The sequence below is a fragment of the Rattus norvegicus genome, chromosome 10 (genome assembly GCF_021556685.1).
Source record: "Rattus norvegicus strain SHRSP/BbbUtx chromosome 10, alternate assembly SHRSP_T2T, whole genome shotgun sequence".
In the NCBI taxonomy this organism is placed as follows: Eukaryota; Metazoa; Chordata; class Mammalia; order Rodentia; family Muridae; genus Rattus; species Rattus norvegicus.
In genome coordinates this window covers 72,102,501-72,124,563 of record NC_141543.1, presented here as the reverse complement: position 1 = coordinate 72,124,563, position 22,063 = coordinate 72,102,501, and the positions used below count along the sequence as shown (strand labels likewise).

At 46.1% G+C, this 22,063-nt stretch overlaps 1 protein-coding gene and 1 pseudogene across 2 annotated transcripts in view; one reads left to right on the top strand and one right to left on the bottom strand.

The window, feature by feature from the left end:
- Positions 1–22,063, top strand: part of Asic2 (acid sensing ion channel subunit 2) — a 1,063,476-nt gene that overhangs the window by 728,984 nt on the left and 312,429 nt on the right.
- On the bottom strand, positions 381–733 carry Rpl35al3 (ribosomal protein L35A like 3; annotated as a pseudogene).

The window sequence follows — 22,063 nt, the reverse complement described above, 5'->3', positions numbered from 1 at the left end:
ACCCACTTGGGCCCTCCTCCAAAGCCAAGTGCCCCAGATGCCCATGATCACAGAGCGAGCTGGGTTCCTCCTCTGCTCAGTATGTATCCTAATGTCACTCAATCTCCTAAACTTCCTTTCCCACCATCGTGTGCTCCAGAACTTACGGTCTGTGAGCAGAAAACACTCCAGCACCTTCAGCTGTCCCTGACCGTGCCCTTCCTCCTGTTGTCCTAACAAAAGCTTATTCCCCAGAGCACATTCCCAGGCATGGCTTGAGTACAGGCTTTGCTCTGTCAATCTCCCCATAAGCTAGGGCTGATGTAGGGCAGCTCTTCTCTATGTTCCCATTCACTGTTTCTGGACTGTGTACTCTATTGTTTCTTTTTTTTTAACTTTTATTTATTTACTCTCCATTAGTTTAAATCCGGGATGGGTACAGCATCACACGGATTCCGTGTCCAATGGCCTTTGCAGGAAGGTTGCTTCGGAATTTGGCACGAACCATGCCACTGTTTCCATGGGCTCGAGTTACTTTTCCCCAGATCACTCGGGTTTTGTTTGGTTTGCCTCCGGGAGTCACTGTATTGTTTTGTGCTTTGTACACATAAGCACACCTCTTCCCTGAGTAGAACTCAGTTTCATCTCGGGCATAAACACCTTCAATTTTAAGAGGAGCCATGTGCTCTCTTTGGTTCCGGAGGACTCGCTTGTAGCCAGCAAAAATGGCCTTGCACCACAGCCTTCCAGACATACTTGGGTTTTTTTTGTTTTTTTTTGTTTTTTTTTGTTTTGTTTTGTTTTGTTTTGTTTTGTTTTGTTTTAGAAGTCCTGTTCCCCGCAGGCCTCCAAAGGCGCCAAGATGGCGGAAAGCTACTCTATTGTTTCTTAAGGGTACATGTACTTGGCACTCGTGTGTAGAAGCACACACACACACACACACACACACACACATACACACATACACACACAGAGAGACAGACAGACACACAGAGAGATCTCGTCTCTTTGGAGATCAGTGTCTCCATCTCCGTCTACTGTCTAACCATCCCTGTTGCTTCTACCTGTGTTAGGCCTCTATTTGCTGGCTCCATCATCTCTCAGTGACTTCCAACTCCTCATGGGTAGTTTGTCAGTGCCTGGACCTCATTTTCTGCACTTCAGCTACCCAGCTTCATTGTTGTTGATGACCGCTTCACTTTGAGGACTCTTGACTTTACGTATCTACTCTAAAGTCAACCTCTCACCCTACCAGCCCACTCACTCCATGGAAAATCTTCCCAGTGATCCTTAAGCACAGATCCCAACACGTCTTCCCCACAGCACTCACTACCGCTCTTGGATGGCAGTGCTGTTGTGATAGTCACTATCTACCAAACATAGCTTAATTTCTTTGCCACATCTGCCTCCTCTTGACTCACAGGGCAAGCCCTGAGCTCAATCAGATCTGACTCTGGAAAAAACAATAGACATGCTCATACGAGAACGGGTCTAACTCTAAATTCACAGCCAAAAATCTGAAGGAGACACTTGGTGTTGCCTGGCAATCCCACCGCATGCTCACAGCAAGTTCACTCGGCTATTCTTCGAGATGACTGCTTCACACCTTCCACTGTGTGCTCAAACTCCTACATCCTTCGCCCCACAATACTTCCATTTTCAAACCCAACAGCCACAGTCCTCACCGCATACTTGAATGCAATTAGGCAGACACTTGGAGACTTCCACTGCCTATGGAAAGCCATCATCTGTGTCCTACCTGTTGTTTCTGTCAATCAAGCATCCCTAGGTGATTCAGAATCCAACTGTCTGTGTGTCCCGGTTCCCATTCATCTCTCTAGCCCAAAGAACCTGCTTCTAGTGTTCTGCCTCCCTCCTGTTCCTCCATCTCTCTAGAATCTTCCCTTGGACAGACAAGCTTGTTCTTGGATTTACTGACTGTTGCACATTTGGCCATTTCTCTCTGTTCCACTTTATCTGTTTCCCTTTGCAGCAAAGCTTCCTTTAAACAGAAGGTATCTCTACGCAGCCAGTGTTTCTGCACTACCTCGTCTTCCTACCTGACCGCTACGCAGGGCTCCCATCAAGGCTGTTGGTGGCCATCGCCATTCTCACACTGCTGCCGTCCCTGCAGAAGTGGACACTCTTCATCCCTCTTTCCCAGAGCAGTGTCTTCTCTTGGCTTTGGGAAGGGCTCACTCTCAGGGCCAACTCCCAAGTAACTGGCCTCTGTGTCCAGCTCTTTGCAGGTTCCTCCCTTTTTTGCTGAAACTAAATATCCAAGTGCCTCAGGGCTCTGCCTGGGCCTCTTTCTCTTCCTTATCTATGTCCCTCACCCTCGGTAATCTATATGCAAATGTTTTAGATCTATATTTCCCGATTTAATCACTTCTCAGAGCTCAAGTTGCAAATATTCAGTAGCTGACTTAACATCTCTGCATGGATGTCTAATGGTGATCTTGAACTTGGCATGGTCAGAAGAAAACACTTGTTTTTTTCTTTTGGTTTTTAGTTTTTTGTTTTGTTTTGTTTTGTGTTTTGTTTTGTTTTTGAGGCGGGATTTCTCTGTGTAATAGCTCTGGCTGTCCTAGAACTCACCCTGTAGACTAGGCTGGCCTCAAACTTACTGAGATCCACCACCCTCTGCCTCCCTAGTGCTGGGATTAAAAGTATGTGTCACCACACTCAGCCAGAGCAAAACTCTTGATGTCAAACACTCTGTTCCTAATCCATGTACACACACACACACACACACACATACACACACACATGCAAGCATTTATATGCACACACATCTTCACTTTTAAACTCCCTCCCATCCTGCTCCAACCTTTCCCACCTTAGAAAGTGTCTCCACTGCTTACTGTGTTAAACAAATATCTGAGAGTTCTCCTTGATTTCTCTTTTTTTTTTTTTTTTTTTTTTTTTGGTTCTTTTTTTCGGAGCTGGGGACCGAACCCAGGGCCTTGCGCTTCCTAGGTAAGCGCTCTACCACTGAGCTAAATCCCCAGCCCCCTTGATTTCTCTTTTTGAGCATCTGCCCTCTCACCCTAGCCAGTTGACCAATTAAAGTTATTGATTCTACTCCAGAAATACATTGGAAAATGTCAGTGATGACGCCATGTTTCCAACCTTACTGCGAACACCATGCTCTAAGTGACTATCCTCTCTTAGTGGGCTGGTAGGATGAGAAATCGGTTTTAGATACTTAAAGTCTTCAAAGGTGAAGCTGTCTTCAGTAATAATAGGGTGGCAGGTGGTGAGTGTTGGGCTGGGTAGCTGAAGTGATAGGAATAGTAGGAATTATTTGAGAAAGTGGGGCCCAGGCACTGACAAACCATCCATGAGGAGCTGGAAATCACTGAGGTTTGCCTGGTGGACATGTCAGATCATGATGTGCAGGTGAGTAGAGGGCTGACCTGGGGAGAAGCAACCAGAATGGTTACACAGAGGTGGAAGCTGGAGACTAATCGGTGTTCTCTGGTTTCCATTCAAGCATCCTACTATCCCTGGTCCCCACATAAGAGTCAGGGAAATTTGTTAAAGGTGTGTATCAGATCATACCATATCCCTGCTTACATTCCTTCTATATTGAGAGCAAAACACAAACCCAGGGATTGTGACACACACATAACTCATTCTTCCCTTCCTTCCCCAACTTCAGTCATGTCTCATCCAACAACCACACCCCTCCACTGTTTGATTGAATATACTTCTTTTCCTCCTTGGGACCTCTGTGCAACAAGGGCCTTGAGCACACCTCTTTCAATGAAAATCTGTTCCATACTTTCCAGGCATGGCTTTCTTAATTATTGACCATCACGTGTCACTAGACCTTAATCTGTGCTGTGCTCAACATAGTACCTGGGGATCCCAATAACTGTTTGTGGAAAGAAACAGAAAGAATGTTATTACAAAAAAAAATGCTAATCTCCAATACCGCAGGGGTGATGTTTTGTCCACTCAGGAGAACAAAGCCTTTTTAACAACCTGTGTACCTTGCTGCATTTGAATACAAATGGCCATTTACTAATTACAAATTAGTCTTATCTGTAGAAGACAGCCTCTAGGGCAAGACCTCTAGCAGCAAATGCTCGCCAGTCAGGAGTTCAGTGGTTTCTAACTTGGAAGGTTCTTTATGAGTTTCTTTAAATTTTACTTTAAGGGCTGGAGAGATGGCTCAGTGGTTAAGAGCACCCGACTGCTCTTTCAGAGGTCATGAGTTCAATTCCCAGCAACCACATGGTGGCTCACAACCATCTGTAAAGAGATCTGATGCCCTCTTCTGGTGTGTCAGAAGACAGCTACAGTGTACTTATATATAATAAATGAATAAATCTTTAAAAAAAATTTTTGGGTTGGGGATTTAGCTCAGTGGTAGAGCGCTTGCCTAGCAAGCACAAGGCCCTGGGTTCGGTCCCCAGCTCCAAAAAAATAGAAAAGAAAAAAAAATTTTTTTACTTTAAAAACATTCCGTTGGTTTGCCGATTCAAACTTCGGTCTTCGGTTGTGAATAAACAAGGTGTTGCTCTGTATAGTGGCATGATTCCTTAAGACTCATAATTCATGATCATTCATTCATTCAACAAATGCGTGTTTGGTGCCACTATAGGAACATATAAGTGAACACAGAGATGAAGTCTGTCCTCAAAAAGAACACAGTCTACTAACTAGACATAAATAAATAAATGCATTCTTGAAATCACAAGTTAATGCATATTAATCTATGTAAGCTAGGTTCAATGGAAGGAGAAACCATAGCAAGATCTAGTACTGTCAAAGGAAGCTTTGTGAGTTTTGCTTTAATGCACCATCTCGTTTAACCCACCCCTCAAACCTAACAGATAGGGTTATATAGAAAAGGACACTGAGACCTAGAGAGATTGAACCATGACTCAGGTCAAACAGTGATCAAAAGCTTTTCAATGATAACAGGCTTTTAAGCCAATTTTTCTGGATAGGCTTTCCCCCACCAGCATCTGTCTCTAAGAATTATTTGTCAGGGATATATGCTCTGGGACACACCTTTCTGGTGCCATTTGCCTACCAGGTCACAGTGGCTACCAACGTCTTATTTTTAAAGATTTATTTATTTATTATATATAAGTACACTGTAGCTGTCTTCAGACACACCAGAAGAGGGCATCAAATCCCATTACAGATGGTTGTGAGCCACCATGTGGTTGCTGGGAATTGAACTCAGGACCTCTGGAAGAGCAGCCAGTGCTCTTAACCACTGAGCCATCTCTCCAGCCCCCCCCCCCCAATGTCTTATTTTATGTTGCTGGGTGCTACTGTAGGACAGTCCTTTCAGCCCAGCAGTGAGATGCCCTGAGGACCACACAACTGTCTCCTGCTCTCCTGGACCATCAGCATCTCCTGCTTCATGGAAATGCCTCCCTTTTTTAGCAACTAATGCAAAGACTACTTCAAATGTTGCAATGAAAGCCATCTCCAGACTGGACTTGGGGTGTTGTGGAAGGGGGATTAAGATGGTGGCCCAGGAGTTGGGGATTTAGCTCAGTAGTAGAGCGCTTGCCTAGCAAGCGGAAGGCCCTGGGTTTGGTCCTCAGCTCTGGAAAAAAAAAAAAAAAAAAAAGATGGTGGCCCAGTTCTGGAAGTTGAACTATGTAGCTGGGGAAATTTGACATCAGCAAAATCTTTGTTATGTGAGAGGGATTTTCCTTCTGTAGTCCAATACAGAAAGAATATCTTTTGTATTGTATGGATGTATAAACTGCCAATTAAAAAAAACTGTGGCTTATAGGAAAGGGTAGAATAGAAGATGGGATATCCAGGAAATAGAAAGAATTCTGAGAAAGAGCAATGTGGGAAGATTCACCCAGAAAGATCCCATCATGGAAGAACCCGGAGAGTCCATAAAAAAAAAGAATAAGGTAATCCAAGCTCTGAAGAATCATTTGTAAGACTCAGAAAGGCAAAGGGCAGCTCAGGTATAAGCAGAAAAGTACAGGCGAAGGGACCACGGCCCTTTGGGCCTTCCAGAGGGTCTGTCCATGCATTGTCTATGGAGAAGAGATGGCTCGCATCTGGATGAACACATGTGAAGGTGAAGTTGGTAGTGGTGAGGCTAAGCTTGCTCCAGAATTAGGCAGGGCTGGGCCTAAGGTCCATGGGAAGGAGGATCAAACAAAAGTTTTGAGATCCTAGAAGGCAGATCCCGAGCTGACTCTCTCTCATGTGAAGGCTTTATTGTCTCAGTGAGAGGACCCAGCCTGAGCACCTTCAGAAGGGCAACATGGAAAGGAAGCAGAGCAAGTACAGCTCCTCCTGCATCCAGGGAATGGGCAGGCTGGCTGGAGAGATAAGGCCAGGACACATGTAACACTCAGTCATAATGGGACGGAGTCCATGACAAGCTTCAACTGGAGTGGCTTGTGTTCTAGGCTACTGATGTCCAGAGAAAACTTAAACACCCAGGAAAGTTGAACAGGCTCTTGAAGAAGCTAGTAAAATCAGCTGAGAACCATAGGATTGGATTGGAGAGGATCAGAACGAGTAAGCGGGCTGGGTTGCTCTAAACTATTGAAGGATAACTGGGCTTTGCTAGGGAGTACTTCCTGCATGAGGGCCCTTACCCTCTGCATAGTTGATCCCTGGCCATAGGCCTGAGCCATTACAATGGGAAACACCAGAGCCTTGGGACCCTCAAGTGTGCTCATAGACAGTATCCAACTGTAGCTTAGATTTATTCTACTGATCACCCACTGGTCTCAGCCACTCTTTTTCCTCTTCAGACCTGTTGCTTAGAGCTACTTCTGAGTGCTGACCTTGGTCGAACTGCTTGGTGAGGATTTCTGTACCCCTCTGAACAGTATCTCCAGCTGGTCTAGATCAATTCCTGTAGCCTTAGCCCTGCATGACCCTCCTGGCTGCCTCTTAACCCCTTCTGATAGAGTACCCTGGGGTCATCCATCAAAACAGGCTCAACCCAGAACTGATGAGGTATGGAGAGGAACTATGAAAAAGATCATGGTTTTGTTCCAAAGCTCTGCTATCTGCAATATTCAAAAGAGATCACATAGAGTCACATCAAAAAAGTCACCTCCATGGCCTCCATGGCCCCAAACAGAGCTATGGCCTTAATGGTGTAAGCACACTGAGCAGAAACGTTATGATCACTCGGGGTTATAATGTAGCCTTAACTGACCTATAGAGAGCCAGAAAGGCATTGTATTCCTCTAGGGATGGCCACCCTCTCAGGAGGGAAACAGGCAGGAATAGGACACATATGCAGACAAAAATATATATGCAGGTAAACACATGCAGGATGTCATCGGTATGCAATGCCATATAGCTATGAATTACAGCAAACATATAAATGTGCCCATCGACATGCATTACACACACACACACACACACACACACACACACACACACACACCTGTCTGTGAAAGCTACCTTACCCCTTAAATTCCCAGAACAAAGTGAGATTGGCATGGGTGACCCCTCTGCTTTGCAGTCTCCCATGTGTAGTGCCTTTGGGGAGGCCTCCCCTCCTTCTGTACTATGAGTGATATTGTTAAGCCTCTCAAAAGATTTAAAGCCATCTTCTGCTAATGTCACCTGCCACTTAATGGTGGCAGGACTGATCTTTGTTTATTCACAACACATTTTCTTTGGCTAAGCAACATTAAATTGGAATCAAAGTATGTGAGGACCATGTGATTATTCTTGGCATGGCTTTCCCTTCACTTACATTTGTCTTGCTGTTCATTCAGTGCAGGGAGACCATTCATCACAAGAAGGGGTTTTTGAAGGGGGCTTCATCAGCAAAGGCAACCTTCAGCTTAGCCCCCAGCTCCCTTGGGCCCTCTCCAGTTTATCTCAAAAAAGCACTAAACCCCACCCCTCCCTCTCATGCTCAACTGTGCCCATTATTCAGATAAGAATTAGGCAATTTAATTACATACCTAGATGCTCAGTCAAATAACCTTCCAATTGAAAGAGGATGGCCAGGTTGGAGCTAAGGTCATCAAACCCTGGCTATGCCTGAAAATGTGACTAATTAAATAGCATCCCTACATCAGGGGGTAGTCAGAGTGACACTGATTGACAAGCAACTTGAAAACTCCAAAGCTTGTTAAAAACCAGTCTAATTGCTCTTAATTTTGGGCAGATTGGGATCAGCTATCTAAAGATGGCTCTGCCAGAGTGGCTGCACTCAAAAACTTCACGAATCACCAGTCTGACGCTGTTCCATGAGTGTCTCATTCTCCTTGAACTAGCAGACTGACTAGACATGCGTTTTTATCATTGACATAAGAGAATAGCAAGAGACTCTGCTTTGCATGTTACGTCCCCTAATAGCCCATCATTTGAGGTGAGAGTCGCAGCTAATCCCAGCATCAATGACTCAGAAAAGTATATTCTATTCACAGCAGGAGGAGGCGAGGGAACAAATATTTGCCAAACAATAACCCAAACCAGGGTCAGCAGACTCAGCAGACTGTATAAACAGAGAACCACATAATAAATACCATATGCTCTGAGGACCATGAGGTCTCTGCCATAATTACTCAGCTCTACTGCTAGGCTCTACAGGCACTTGTAAGCAATAGAGAAACAAGTGGGCATGGCATTGACCAAAACAGGCTCGGTTTGCCAATCACTCTCTGAAGTGAGCTGGTTTGGATGATGGGTTAGGTGTCCATTGCTAGAGTTTCTCCATAGGTAGTCCTGGGCAAACCTCATCAGAATAACTGGGAAGAGAAAGGTCATGCACATGTTATACATACAGGTTCCTAGCCCTGCCTTTAGGCTTCCCAGCCCTGACCTACAGAGTTTGAGTCTGGCAGATGGCACCCAAGACTCAGGAGATTTAACAAAGTCTTCTTGGGACTCAGATACACAGTATTAATTGATTCTATCTAGAGTGGATGGTCTTGAAGACCCCAGAACGTCCCAAACTTGAGATCCATGCTTGTTGTGAAAGTTGCTTTAGAGGGTTATTACTAACTGTGTATATGCATGTGTATATGTAGGTCTGTCCCCATGGGTGAAAGTGCCCACAGAGGCCAGAAGAATCGGATCCTCTGGAGCTAGAATTACGTACAATTGTAAGTTGCCTGTCGGGAGCTGGGAACCAAACTTGGGTCCTCTGCAAGAACAGTTTGTTTTCTTAACCCTGAACCATCCATCTCTCCAGCCTCTTGGGAAGTCTTTAAAGACAAGGTTCTCAGCTCTCCTCTCTGATCTACATTTTTAACCTTGCCTTTTCCCTTACACACCTGTCTACTCAAATGCTGAGACCAGAGTAAGAGGTCTTTAGACACACTTAGGGTTTCAGGATCACGAGTTCAGAGTGGGACCCACTAGTGGGTTCTTCCTTTAGTAAGGCACCCCAGGCACCTCCTGAGCCCCATCTGGTCTTAGGCCAGGCCTGCTCAGAGGAAGACACATGGTTACATTCACTCATCTCAGCAAATCAGCAAACGCACTCAGGCCCGCAGGGCTGGCTGTGGAGTGAGGCAGGAGCCCCCTCTGTAGTTTTCTTGGAGCATCCCGAATGCCTCCCTCCACAACACCATTGACAACCTGTGTACTCTGGTAAACAATAATTTCTCCAAGTCTTACAAAAGCTTCACTCTGACAACATCTCCCATGAAACCCAAGCTCGCCTGAGGGAAGTCATATCTAAAGTGTTAGGATTTATCTAGTGGAATGTTCGCCAACTTCAAGACCCAAGTGAGGATAGATACTAGAGTCTACAGCATTCAAAAAAAATGTTGTTAGAGCATTTCCTGTCTGCCACCGTTCATTAGCCTAAGTGCTAGGGGGGAAAGCATCCAACAGGTATGGTGGATTCTCAGCTAATTAAGAACTTTGTGTGGAAAAAAGGAAAAGCAATTATCATTCTTGCTATACACTGAAGAAAATCAACACTGATAGATTGAAACTATCCCATGGTGATGATCCATCCCCAGTTCTCCTGGGGTCTTTCTCCTTTTGACCCACACTAGCTTCCAGGCAGGGTACTCTGGTCTCCAGGGAAGCCACGTGTCTCTCTAACAATTGATTTAGCAGTATAGACCCCCATAAAGCACAACACACAGAGAGCAAAGGTGACCTGGTTTTCTGTTTGTTTGGGTTTTTTTTTTTTATCTTGCTCTGATTTTTAGCGTTGCTGACATTTCCATATTTGTGGCATTTGGTTATGTATTAGGCATTTAAGATGCATTTATAATATTAACCTTTTTAGAAGGGCCACTTTTAAAGCAGTCATCCTTGCCTGCTTAAAATGCAACTCTGAATGTTACCTGCAATTCCAGCAGTTGGAGTTAATGAATCAAAGCTCTGAAATACAGAGATGAGTGGGAGGTGGCAGGGGACGGAAGGATTTGCTAACAAATGACCTCCAGCCAAACAGCAGACACCCAGCCAAGTGTCGCCACTGCTGAGTTTGGCTCTGTCCCTCTTCCCTGAAGCTAAAACCGTGTCACAGTCCCTACCTTCATCAGATGTCAGGAGCCCAAGAAAGGGGAGCAAGGTCTGCCACAAGAGGGGGAAAGCACCCCTACTTTTCTCGGGGTCCAACTCTGAAGTTGGCTTTTTCTCTTCATTAGTCTTTCCCATCCGGTATCTGCACAGATGCCAAATGGCCTTTTAAAATCTAAACAATCCCAGGGTAGCTTGTCCAGGGGACACAGCAGAGGTCAGCAAAATGTGGTCCATTGGTCAAATAGCTGTGTTTGTCTTTATGAATACTTTGACCTGAAGCTCGGCCTTTCCTGTTGGTTTGCACACTGCCAACGATGGGTTTTAAATTGTTTATCTTTTTTTATCTTTAATACTTCAAGACAGTATCACATTCTGTAGCCCAGGCTAACTTGGTACTTATTAGGAAGCCCAGGCTGGCCTCAAACCTCAAACTCATAATGATCCTTCTGTATCACTCTCCCACAAGATCTGGGATTACACTCAGGAGCCACTATACTAAGTGGTTTCAAGGCAGCAGAACTGAAGAGACCACATGAGCCCCAGGACCAAACACTTTTCCTCTAAAAACCTTCCTGACTGAAGCCTGCCAGTCTGAGCTCAAAGGCCTTGAGGGGCCTCCCCTTGCTGCCAGTCTCCTCTGGAGGTAACCCCGCCTCCTCCAATACTGTGCCCTAGCCCAGAGTCTCTTAACCTTTTCATTAGTACTCCCCATTAGAGAAAATGCTTTTTTACAAAATTCAAAAGTGATTTGGGAAGAATAAAAACCCGCACAAGGTAAAAATTTCCATCTTGACCATTTCTATGTGCACAGCGGAGTAGTGCTAAATATATTCACATGTTACATAACCAATCTCCAGAGCCTTTTAATCAACCCGAACTAACACTCAGTACCCATTAAACAACAGCTCTCCTTCTCGCCCCTGGCACTGCCATTGGGATTCTGTTTCCACGGATTTGATGACTCTAGAGGCTTCACATAATGGAATCACTCTGGACTTCTTTCATGACTGGCTCCTAAGTGAACTGCTTAGCAGTGTGTGTGTGTGTGTGTGTGTGTGTGTGTGTGTGTGTGTGTTCAAGTATGTACATGAAGATACACTGCCTAATGCACGCCCATGTAAAAGCCAGAGGTGAACCCAGGAGTCTTTCTCTATTGCTTTCTCTATCTTATTTTTGAGACAGTATCTCTCACTAAATCTGTAGCTTGCCATGGCCAGCCATGATGGTCCAGGTATGTTTGTCTTCTCTCCCCACTCTTCGGCCCTGCCTGGTACTGTGGTCAGAAACAATCACCACCACTGTGTCTGACTTTCTTACATGGGTTCTAGGTCCCCATGCTTGCAAGGTAAGCATCTTACCAACGGAATCCATCTCTCAACCGCTGTAATATTTAAAATATTTCCCCTCCCCAAGAATCATAGAGGATGCTTCCAGCCCTGCATCTGTGGCCACACCCACGTACAATGCCTTGCTGCTTCTTACCCCTGGGATCTGTACACTGTCACATCTTCCCAGAGTTCCTTTGCCCTCACTTCTTCCAACTACACTCAGATGTCAGTTCTTCTGGAAAGCCATCGGATTCTTCTGTTTATGCCGTCTACTCCTGTCCCATAGGCTCCACTTCTGCCACATGTATGTCACAGGAAGCTGCCTTCTATCTCACCCCAAACTCCACAAGACCCTGAGGGAAGGCTCCTTTGCCTTTCCAGAACACCTCAGTCTTCAGAACATCCCCTCTCAGTTCTCCTCACTCTGTGTAGTGCTGGGAGCAGAGGACACCCCACAGAGTCCTACCACATGAATTTGTCATTTATCTCACCTCACAGGAATGCTCAGAGCAGGCCTAACCTTTGTGACCAAGTGAGAAAAGTGAGACTTGGGAAGGTCTTGTGGACTTCTGTCCCAGGTCCCATGACTTAAAGGAAGTATGGGTGGCAAGCTGTTTGAAGTGAAATCGATCAGGGTTAATTTGGTTCCAGCCATTAGCTGCTATAGGCCTTTGAACAATATCATTCCTGGACACCTCAGACTCCACACCTGAGCAACATAATGCCACAGGGAGTGAGGGACCCATGAGTTGGTTTGTATAAAGAACTCAGGCAGCACTCAAAAGTGGCAGGCATTTCTAATCTGTTTTTAAGTGTATATATGGGGTATATGTGTATGCGTGTATATGCATGTAGAGGCTGGTGCACAACCCTGGCTTTCAGTTTCAGTAACATTGTCCACCTTCTTTGAGACAATGCCTCTCATGGGCCTGGAACACACCAATTAGGCTAGACTGACTGCAGTGAGCTGAGAGTGCCAGGGCTCCTTCTGTCTCTGCTTTCCCAGGTACTGTGGTTACAAGCATGCCTGACACTTCTACATACTTCTGGGGATAAAAGTCAGGCCCTTGTGCATGCAAAGTACATGATTTACCAAATGATCTGTCCCCTGGCCACCATTGTTAGTCTCATCAACAGTTGAGCTAGGGTTTGCCCTTGGAGCTCCCAGCCTGGAAAGTTCTGTTTATGTCACATCACCAGGTACTACTGTGCTCACAAGCACTGGAAACAAACGGTGTCAGGCCCCCAGATTCCATGGGACTAGGGTTGTCCACTAGCCTCCACAGGTCTCATCCAGGTCTCTGAGAGCAGGCAAGGCGTCTCAGTAGCACGCAGCCAGGAGCCCAGATTAGAAGAGAGGAAGCTGGAAACATTCAGGATATATTTCCATCCAATCCTGGCAGCCTGATGAATCACCCTCCTCTGCTCTAGGAATATTTCTGTCTCAAGACCAAGGCCATTTGTGCAGATTGAGAGCCTTCCCCACTCCTCTGTGCTGAATAGAGCACAGTGACAGATCTGACCGCCCAGCTCCTATCTGTATCAGTCAACTGAAGCCCTGTTACCTTTTGTCTTATCAAACAGACCTGGCTTTGAAAAACCCATTAGATGCTAGCCACAGGGGTGTGGCCTGAAGGAGGCAAGGACAAAAAGGGATACAGGGAGTCAAGGACAGAAGACGAGAAAGGGAAGGAGACAGACAGACAGAAACAGACAGACAGAGTGAGAAAGACAAACAGACGGGGAGAGAAACAGAGTGACAGGGGAAGAGAGATAGACAGACCAGGAGAGGGAGACAGAGGCAGAGACAGAGACAGAAACAGAGAGGGGGGTGTCTGCCTCTGAGAAATGCTGTTCACTCACCAGGAAGGTCAGTTTCTCCTGGCCTCTATGTTCCCATTTGCATTAGGCATTCCTGACACCTCGCATAGCCTTTGGGTTCAAACACCCATGTTACTACATGGCCATCCAGCCATGTCATCCTCTTCTCAGGGACCAGCAAAAGAGGGGGCAGCCATCTCAGGTACAAGATTTAAAGTACGCCAAAAACTTTCAATAGCCCAGATGAGAAGCATTTTAATGTGACACTTTTTCAAAGAAAAGTCAAAGGTGTGACTGTGGATGTAGCACAGTTGATAAAGTGCTTCTCTGATATAAACAGAGCCCCGGGTTCGATCCCCAGCATTGCATACAACTGGCCATGGGGGAGCACACCTGCAATCTCAGGAGGCAGAGAACGGAGGATCAGACGTTTAAGGCCATCTCCAGCTACACGGTAAGTTGAAGGTCCGTTTAGGCTACACTAGACCCTGCCTCAATAAATAAAAGCTGGAAACTGTTGGAGATGACCATATTCAGTAAAGTAAGTCAGTCTCAGAAAGACAAATCTTAACATGTTTTTTTTTTCATTTTTGATTCTGAGATTTTATAAACATATCAAACCGTGTGCATGTGCTTCTCTGCATGTGTGCGTGCGTGTGTGTAAAACATGAAGGAATAAGCAAAAGTGCATAGGGAAACAAGAGGAATTAATGGGAGATTGGGGAAGAAATGGGAAGAGAGAGATTGGAGGGGACATATGCAATGTACAACATGTAGTTTTTAAATGGTTTTATGTACGTAGACCCATGTGAGCATATACAAAGAAAAAAATAAAAATCCATGTTAAAAGGACATCTGTGACGCTCAAAACCTGCCGTAGATGGAGACAGCATCCTCAGCCTGGATCAGCAGCTTCAGGCTCCAGTATGGCTTAGCGTGGCCCCTCTCCTGCCTCCGATGAAGATTCATCAGGACCTGTGACTCACTAGAGACATGGTGGTGGTGTGCTATGTTTGAAACCATCCAGAGAGCCTGGAGGATCCCAGAACATTGTGGAACAGCCTCGGGAAGCTGAATTAGGGCTCTCTGGGATGGTCCACACCCTGTGGGATGAAGGGATGAGCAGCAAGCATAGAAGAAAAGAATTCTCCTCCATTCTGCAAATCTATACGGGAAGAGGGTGCAAGCATGGAGCCTAGTCCTAAGGCTTGGGTGGACTGGTACCAGAACTCCAGGGCAGTCCTTGGGAAAGAGGCTTATCAGATCCCGGCCTGTAGGAATCCCAGGTCCACTTTGACCCATCAGAAGGCACTTTATTGCTATGGTTTTCTCACCTTGTACTGCAGGGCTCAGGCTTGACTCCCACCTCCAGGTCTCAAGGGAATCTCTTTGTTCTCTGCCCCTTCTTTCCCATTCACTGACCCTCCATTCCCTCCAGCCTGGGTTCCAGGTTCTTCTCTTGTGTCTTTTTCCCTGCCTTCCAACTCTTTTCACACCCTGAGTGTCTTTTCCATGATCATGGCCAGGCCACCTGACCCCACAGCCCCTATACAAAGTTCACACTGGGTAGGTGGCATGCATGGTTTATTGACATCTGCCCATATTCTCTTCTGATCCCCATGTCCCTCCCAACCATGGGACAATCCATTCTCAAATCTCCCACAGCTCCTTGCATTTGTGTTTCTCTGTAGCTAAGACTGCTCCTCTCTCTCTCTCTCTCTCTCTCTCTCTCTCTCTCTCTCTCTCTCTCTCTCTCTCCACACACACACACACACACACACACACACACACACACACACACACACACACACACACACTTCCTGTTCTCTTCCTGGGAATTTGTTAACCATCCCTGTACAGTGATAGCATTCAAACGTCACCCCTGTTCAAAGAAAACTCTGTGACCTAGCTCCTTCCATGTTGTAAATCTCTAGTTTCTGCATAGCCTTGTGCATCTGGGTTGGGAGCCAGAGGACAAGGTGTGAGTTCCTTGGGAACTGAAGCTCACCCATCCTTGTGTCTCTGAGGTGAGTAACTGGGCTTCATCACATTGGTGCACCTTGGGCCATTATCTTCTCAACCTCCGATTCTGCTATCTGTCTGTCCTCTGTGGTGACAAGACGACCGTCGGGAAACATCCCCTTTCCTTCACAGCCCTTCAGAAGTTCAAGCTCTCCTGGATGCTTTGGATTTACCAGCCGCTCTCAAATGTCTTCAGATCTAGCCTGACGCACTGGAAGACACTCAATGCCGAAGCCCATCCCAGAGGTTTGAAACTCGCCGTGCGCACTCGATCTCTGTGATAGCCCGAGTTTCCCAGACCGTGTAAGTCACGGTCTTTCCCAGCGAGCAGCAGGTGGAGGGGTCCTCACCGCTTCTCTATGAGAATTAGCTTAAATGGATTCTGTGTTGTTACCCCGCCCACAGGAGCCACTGAAGCCCTCTTGGCCTCCATTAATTCCATCAATTCTGTGCTTTCTAGTTCGAATGGCATAGCCATCATTTCGACGTGGGCTTGTTTTCAGCTTCTAGTGGTTTAAATGCATCTCATTTCTGGAGATTTTAGGTGTCTGGCAATTATCATTTTACCTGGATGTTAGTGCTGATATTAGCCTAACCGCTCGCATTTATATTTTCCCATCAGTGGGTTCTCACAGTTTAATGTAAAAGGGGATAATAGACCTATCTCTCTTGATTCCAGCTGCCAAGCTTGGCTCACATTACACTGGTTCATAGATGTCGGGGGGATAGGAAATGATCGGCCAGCTCGTCAGCCCCAAGTTCTCCCGGCGATGGGTCACTCCCGACTTACTATTGTCTCCTAATAGTTTACACCGCGTTATTCCATAATTGCTTCCTGGATCATGCTGACAACTCGTGTGTCTGTAGTTCGCCTGCCTCTTCCTTTCTTCTTCCGCCGAGACTGCCATCAGTCTCCCGCTTGCCCCAGGAAGGCGACCCCCATCACCTGCTGAATACACAGGACCCTTTGTGGATCCTTGTCAGAGAGGATGACGCATGAGCCACCGTGAGCTAAGGTTGGGGTGCCCCTCTTTAGAAGAGAGGCTGTTGCTGGCATTCTAAATACCCCTTCTGCATCCCACCGGCCACCTTGTCTTTTCTGATGAGGGCTCAGCATCCTCTTTATGTGAAAATTTGCTTAAACTGATCAGTGGGGTCTATTTGGGACATGATGTATGGCTGTGATCACGGGTCAAAATCAGGAACAGTCCAACAGTCTGATTATTCTGTTTTCCTGGACAACTCTAGCTCCCAGACAGAGCAGAAGAGGCAAACTGGGAAGTGCACGAGATTTGGGGCCACAAAGATCCAAAATTGAACTCCACAGTTGCCTTTTGTTCCTTTAGTGTCTCTCTTCACTTCTGAGCCTTGGTTTTATATCTATGAAATGGGTACATTAGCACCTCTCTCATAAAGTGCCTCAGTTAATGCTCTGCCCTCTGAGTTTATTTTAGGATAAGGAAAAGTTACAAATGCCCCTTTTAGAATCCGTAGGCTCTGGAAGTCCTTAGGGTTCCAACTAAGTTTCAAACCCTGAAACAAGGGTCCTCATGCCAAGGGGACTTGGGATATAATTGCGCTAGTGAGACACTTAATTTTAGACTTAGAGCAACTGAGCAGTGTCCTTGTCTGTCTCCTTCCTGGGGACGTTGAATGCCTGCATTTTGCAACCCCAGGCTGAAGAAAGGGTTTGTTGTGCCAACAGCAATGAAGAAGGGTCTTCCTCACAAACCCGCCTTTTGTTTAAGGAGCATATCCAGCCCCAGGCTCTAGGAAAGGACTCTCCAAACCATCAGAAAGGAAGCATCAGCGTGTAAAATGCAAATCTGCCCCTGGCAGGAGAGGAGCCTTCCTACCCAGAATCCTCCTTGGCTCCCCGCCCCCAAGAGCCTGTGAGCAACGTGAAATGACATTTCTAACATGCAAAACTTTTTAAATTGCTTCTTGACTATTTTCATACTTAACACCATTTATTTATTTGAATAAGGGTTATTTTACCGAGAAAGGAATGCTCGCTCTCGAAGGAAGAAGAAAATTCACATCATCAAATCACCAGAAAACAACTGTGGTTCTTTAAACTTCTTTGTGAATTTTCCTGCTGTCATTTTGCGGTGCTGAGGTATTTTCGTCTAGTTATAATTCTGCACACGCGATTTTGATTCTATCTTCTCCCTTTCACATTTTAATATTTTAATATAAAAAGTCCCCTGCCCGGTGACTCTCTGATATTCTCTTAACCAACAGTGTGAGTCTCCCCCCAACTCCCAGACTGGGCTCAACCCCTGTAATTGCTGCACGAACACGGAATGTCTGGGTTGTATCCAATTATTTCACAGTAGAAATAAGACCCTGATAGGCATCTCTTGGCACGAAACCTTCTCCACATTTGAGGCTGTTTGCTTTGAAAACTACCTGGCCAAAAGAAATGGACAGTTTCTTATTTCTCCTAATCCATATAATCAAATAGGTTTTTTTTCAAGTCATTTTTCATCTTAAAAACAAATAAACAAAAAAAGAAGTGTGGAGGAGTAGCCTTCCGGCACCCCAGAAAGGCAGGTTCCTAAAAGCCGATTTAAAAATCTATCCTCTCATAAGGAGACAATAGGAATTTGAGAGACCAAATATTGACTTGAGAGAGAGAGAGAGAGAGAGAGAGAGAGAGAGAGAGCATGTGTGTGTAGAGGCCAGAGATCAATGTCGGGTATCAATTGCTCTCTATCTTAGATTTTAAGGAAGGTCCCTGACTGAACCTGGAGTTTGTAGGTTGACTAGGCTGGCTGGCCAGCAAGCCCCAGAGGATCCTCCTGTCTCCACTTTCCAGTCTAAGAGATTACAAGCAACTGGAGTACTCTGTTTTACCTGGGACCCTGATTTTATATGAGGACTGGGTACTGATCTTAAATCTTCCTGCTTCCATGGCAAACACCGTACGCACTGGGCTATCTTCCCAGCCCTAAAGATTGATCATTGGCAATTGAAAAGAGAACATAGAGGAAATAAGACAGATTGATACCTAGAAGGCAACAAAAAATTCAGGAGGAAGAAAAATACCCCTCTTAGGCATTGTGTCACAATTCTCGCACGAAGATGAAGTTTTGGGAGGAAGAATAGAGGATGTGACTCAACCTCACAGCTGCCAGCCTGTGTGGCCACTAAGCCCTTGCAATGTGACTGGCCCAAACCAAGGGGTGCTCTCTGAGCATAAAAGGCACGCCATCTTCCAAAGACACAGTGCAAGGATAAACGAAATGCCAGAAGCCCAGCATGAATTACACTTGTTTATTGCACAGCGATGAAACTTTATATTGGCTTAGATAAATCTTGAAAATTAATTTCACCCCTTCCATCCAACTCTCTAAAACTAAGGTGATCAGAAGGTATGGAAACGTCTTGCATTGCATTTCTTCTGGCGGCCTCTATGGGAAGCGACTGTGGCATTTGTCTCCCTTACCTGGGACCTGGGAGGGAGGACGAGGGAGTCAGGGGCAAGGTGGATCAAGGGCTCAGACAAGGAGAGTCACAGGGAACCTCTGTGGGGTGATAAAGACCAGCCAACCAGTACCTGTGCAATACTAACCCTCATGGTAGGCCAGAGTCACCTAATGGGTTTTAGTTATTTGAAAGGAAGTGCACGTGTGTGTGTGTGTGTGTGTGTGTGTGTGTGTGTGTGTGTGTGCACACGCGCTCTCCTCCTTGTTATATGAGAAAAGGCCTCTCACTGGCCTACGGTTCATCATTCTGCTAGATGAACTGGCTCCTATCAGGGATCTACCTGCCTGTCTCAGTGCCCCAGTGCTGAGTATACTAGGGAATGGTGGTGCCTTTAAAAGCACCACCACTGGGTTCAGTGGATGGAAGTCAAGTGCTCAGGCATGCGAGGTAAGCACTCTCCCAACTGAGCTGTCCCCCAGACTCACCTGAGCTTTGAAAGGCACTGATGTGCTGTAAGTGCTCTGGGACCCCAGACCCTCATTCAGATGGCCGCTTATTCTCCTGAAACTCCATATTGAGGTGATCTCAGTATGTGGGCAAAGTTAGAGCTGTCCGAAGGAGGTATTTGCTTTGACCCTGTCCCGATGCCTATTCACACAAACACGCTGGATAATACCTGCCTCCTCCCATCCGTTTTCTCATCGAGAAACCAGTGCGAGGTCCAAATGATGTCATCTGTGAGAAAGTATCTAGCGAGTTATCTAGTCCATAGGAACTGCATAATAATTATTACTGTTCTACCTTACAAGTTGCAAATTTCTCCTGACTGGCATGACACAGGGCTCTCTGGGGCCCAGGAGTCGACTTGTGTGGAAATGCACACCACTAAAGGCAGCACTCTAAAAACGTGCCTTTTCCCACATCTCTTTCCTTGGGGGTCAGCACCTTTTGGTGTTTCAGAATTATTTTTTCAGAAGAAACTAAGGCAGTGGCCAGCTGAGTAAATATGAGAGAGCTGTGGTTCTAAAGGCAGGCAAGGCCTCTGATTTTAGGAGCCACACAGACAGAAGACTCTGTCTCCAGCTGCTCCATCACTTTGAATGAACAGCTTCATCTCTCTGAGCCTTAGTGGTCTTATCTGGACAATGAAGACAATAGGAATTTTTGTTTTAACAGTATTATCAAGAGGAATACAGGAGAAAATGTATCCAGTGTAGTACTTGGATATAATGGGACAAAGTCATACAAGTATCTTAGCCAAGCAAGCTCAGATTTCTGTCCCTGAATGCTGAGGAAGTTGTGGATGCCCCAAAATCCTTGGTGATAACGTGCGGCAGTTGAACCCACAAGTCCGCTGTGGGCCTATCTCTGTGAGCCAACACCTAAGAAGAGAAGATACTCATGCATGAATGAAATGCCAACTTAGGAAGAAGAATAGAAGTAGCAAGGACATGTGGTACAGTGAAGGACTATAGCAAAAGTGGGCAGAAAGAATGGGGAGAGAGTAGGCTCTAAGCCACAGGCAAGGCCTGCATGCCAGGTTAGATGTCATGTGGTCCGACACAATGATGAACTTACCTGGGCCTCTGGCTCTTCACCTACAAGGTAGGGTCAATGCAAGTGAGCCAGATGGTGTCTTGAGGACTCATGAAGAGTGCCTGTGTGCCGAGCCTGGCTCAGTACACGCAGTCTCTATTCTCAAGAGCCTGGCTACTGGTCTCCAAAGCCTGACCTCAGCCATGCCAGAGGCCAGATGTCCAGAACCATGTAAATGCAGAGTGAGTTGGGTATCAAGATAGAGCAGAGACCTGAGAGTCCTTCAGCAGATTTTCAGTCTTGTAGAGGCAAAGTTCCTTCCCTCAAAATGAGCATGCATGTACACACAAACACACACACACACACACACACACACACACACACACACACACGGGGCGAGGGGCAACTGACCTTAGGCCACAGAGCAACCTTTAGCAGAGGTGGAGTGAGAGTCACAAGAACAGGTAAGCTTCCTAAGGACACACGTGCCTCTGGAGAAATCTGGTGCCTTCTTTCCTCCTAGAACACACTTCTCCTCACTGTTGGGGTCCGTTTCTTCCCACAAGGAGAGGAGAGTTCAATCATGTCTATTCTGCACTTTTAGACAGCTCCATACACTTAGCACTTCTGCTCTCCATAAGCCTGCAAGGGCAGGATGATGCCCCACAGTGACTCAGGAGCCTGAGTGTATTGTCACAGGTGGGAAATCAGCCAAGGACACAACCAAGGTTTGAACTCAAGTTCTCTTATGCTGGTTTTGTTAAGTAAACTCAAGTACTCCTGAAAAGAAAGGTAGTTACTTGGACATAAATGGGGACCTGGATCCATTGGTCATGTGATGAGCTTTTCCATCTTGCCCATGCTACCCCTGAACTTAGGGCCTCATCTATCACATTTGTAAAATATGAGTGTTTCCCAAATGGCTACTGAGATTGCTTCCAGATGTGAGCAGTTGTGCCAGGTAGTCTGAGTCCTGCTTGTCACCCAAAGTTCATCTGTCCCTGCTTACACAGCGGCGTTATAACAAGTGACCCCCTCAGCCAAGGACTGAACCATGCTAAACGCTGCTTGTGACAAGCACCTATACCCTTCTGCACCCCAGATCCCAAAGCATCCCATAAAGTGAATTCCATCAGCCCAATTCCACCAAAGAGGAAGCTGAGGCTCTAAGAGAAGAAGAGACATTTAGTCACCACTCTACTCATAAATGAAGCAAAGGGATTCAGACTTGCAGCTGCTTCCTCAGCCTTCTTACCTCACTATTCAAATATTGGCTTTCTTAAATCCCGGGTTTTCTCTCTGCCTCTTAGGAAAGTTTATTTTTCAATGAGGAAATCTCTTGGCCAGTCAGCTTTCCCTGAGCTCCAGGAAAAGGCGGGAATCCACCAAGAGGGGTCAGGTGTCTGGAAACACTCAGAGCCATCCCATCTCTGTTATTAGCAGGGATGTGTGCATATGTGTGTGCGTGTGCATGTGTCCATGGT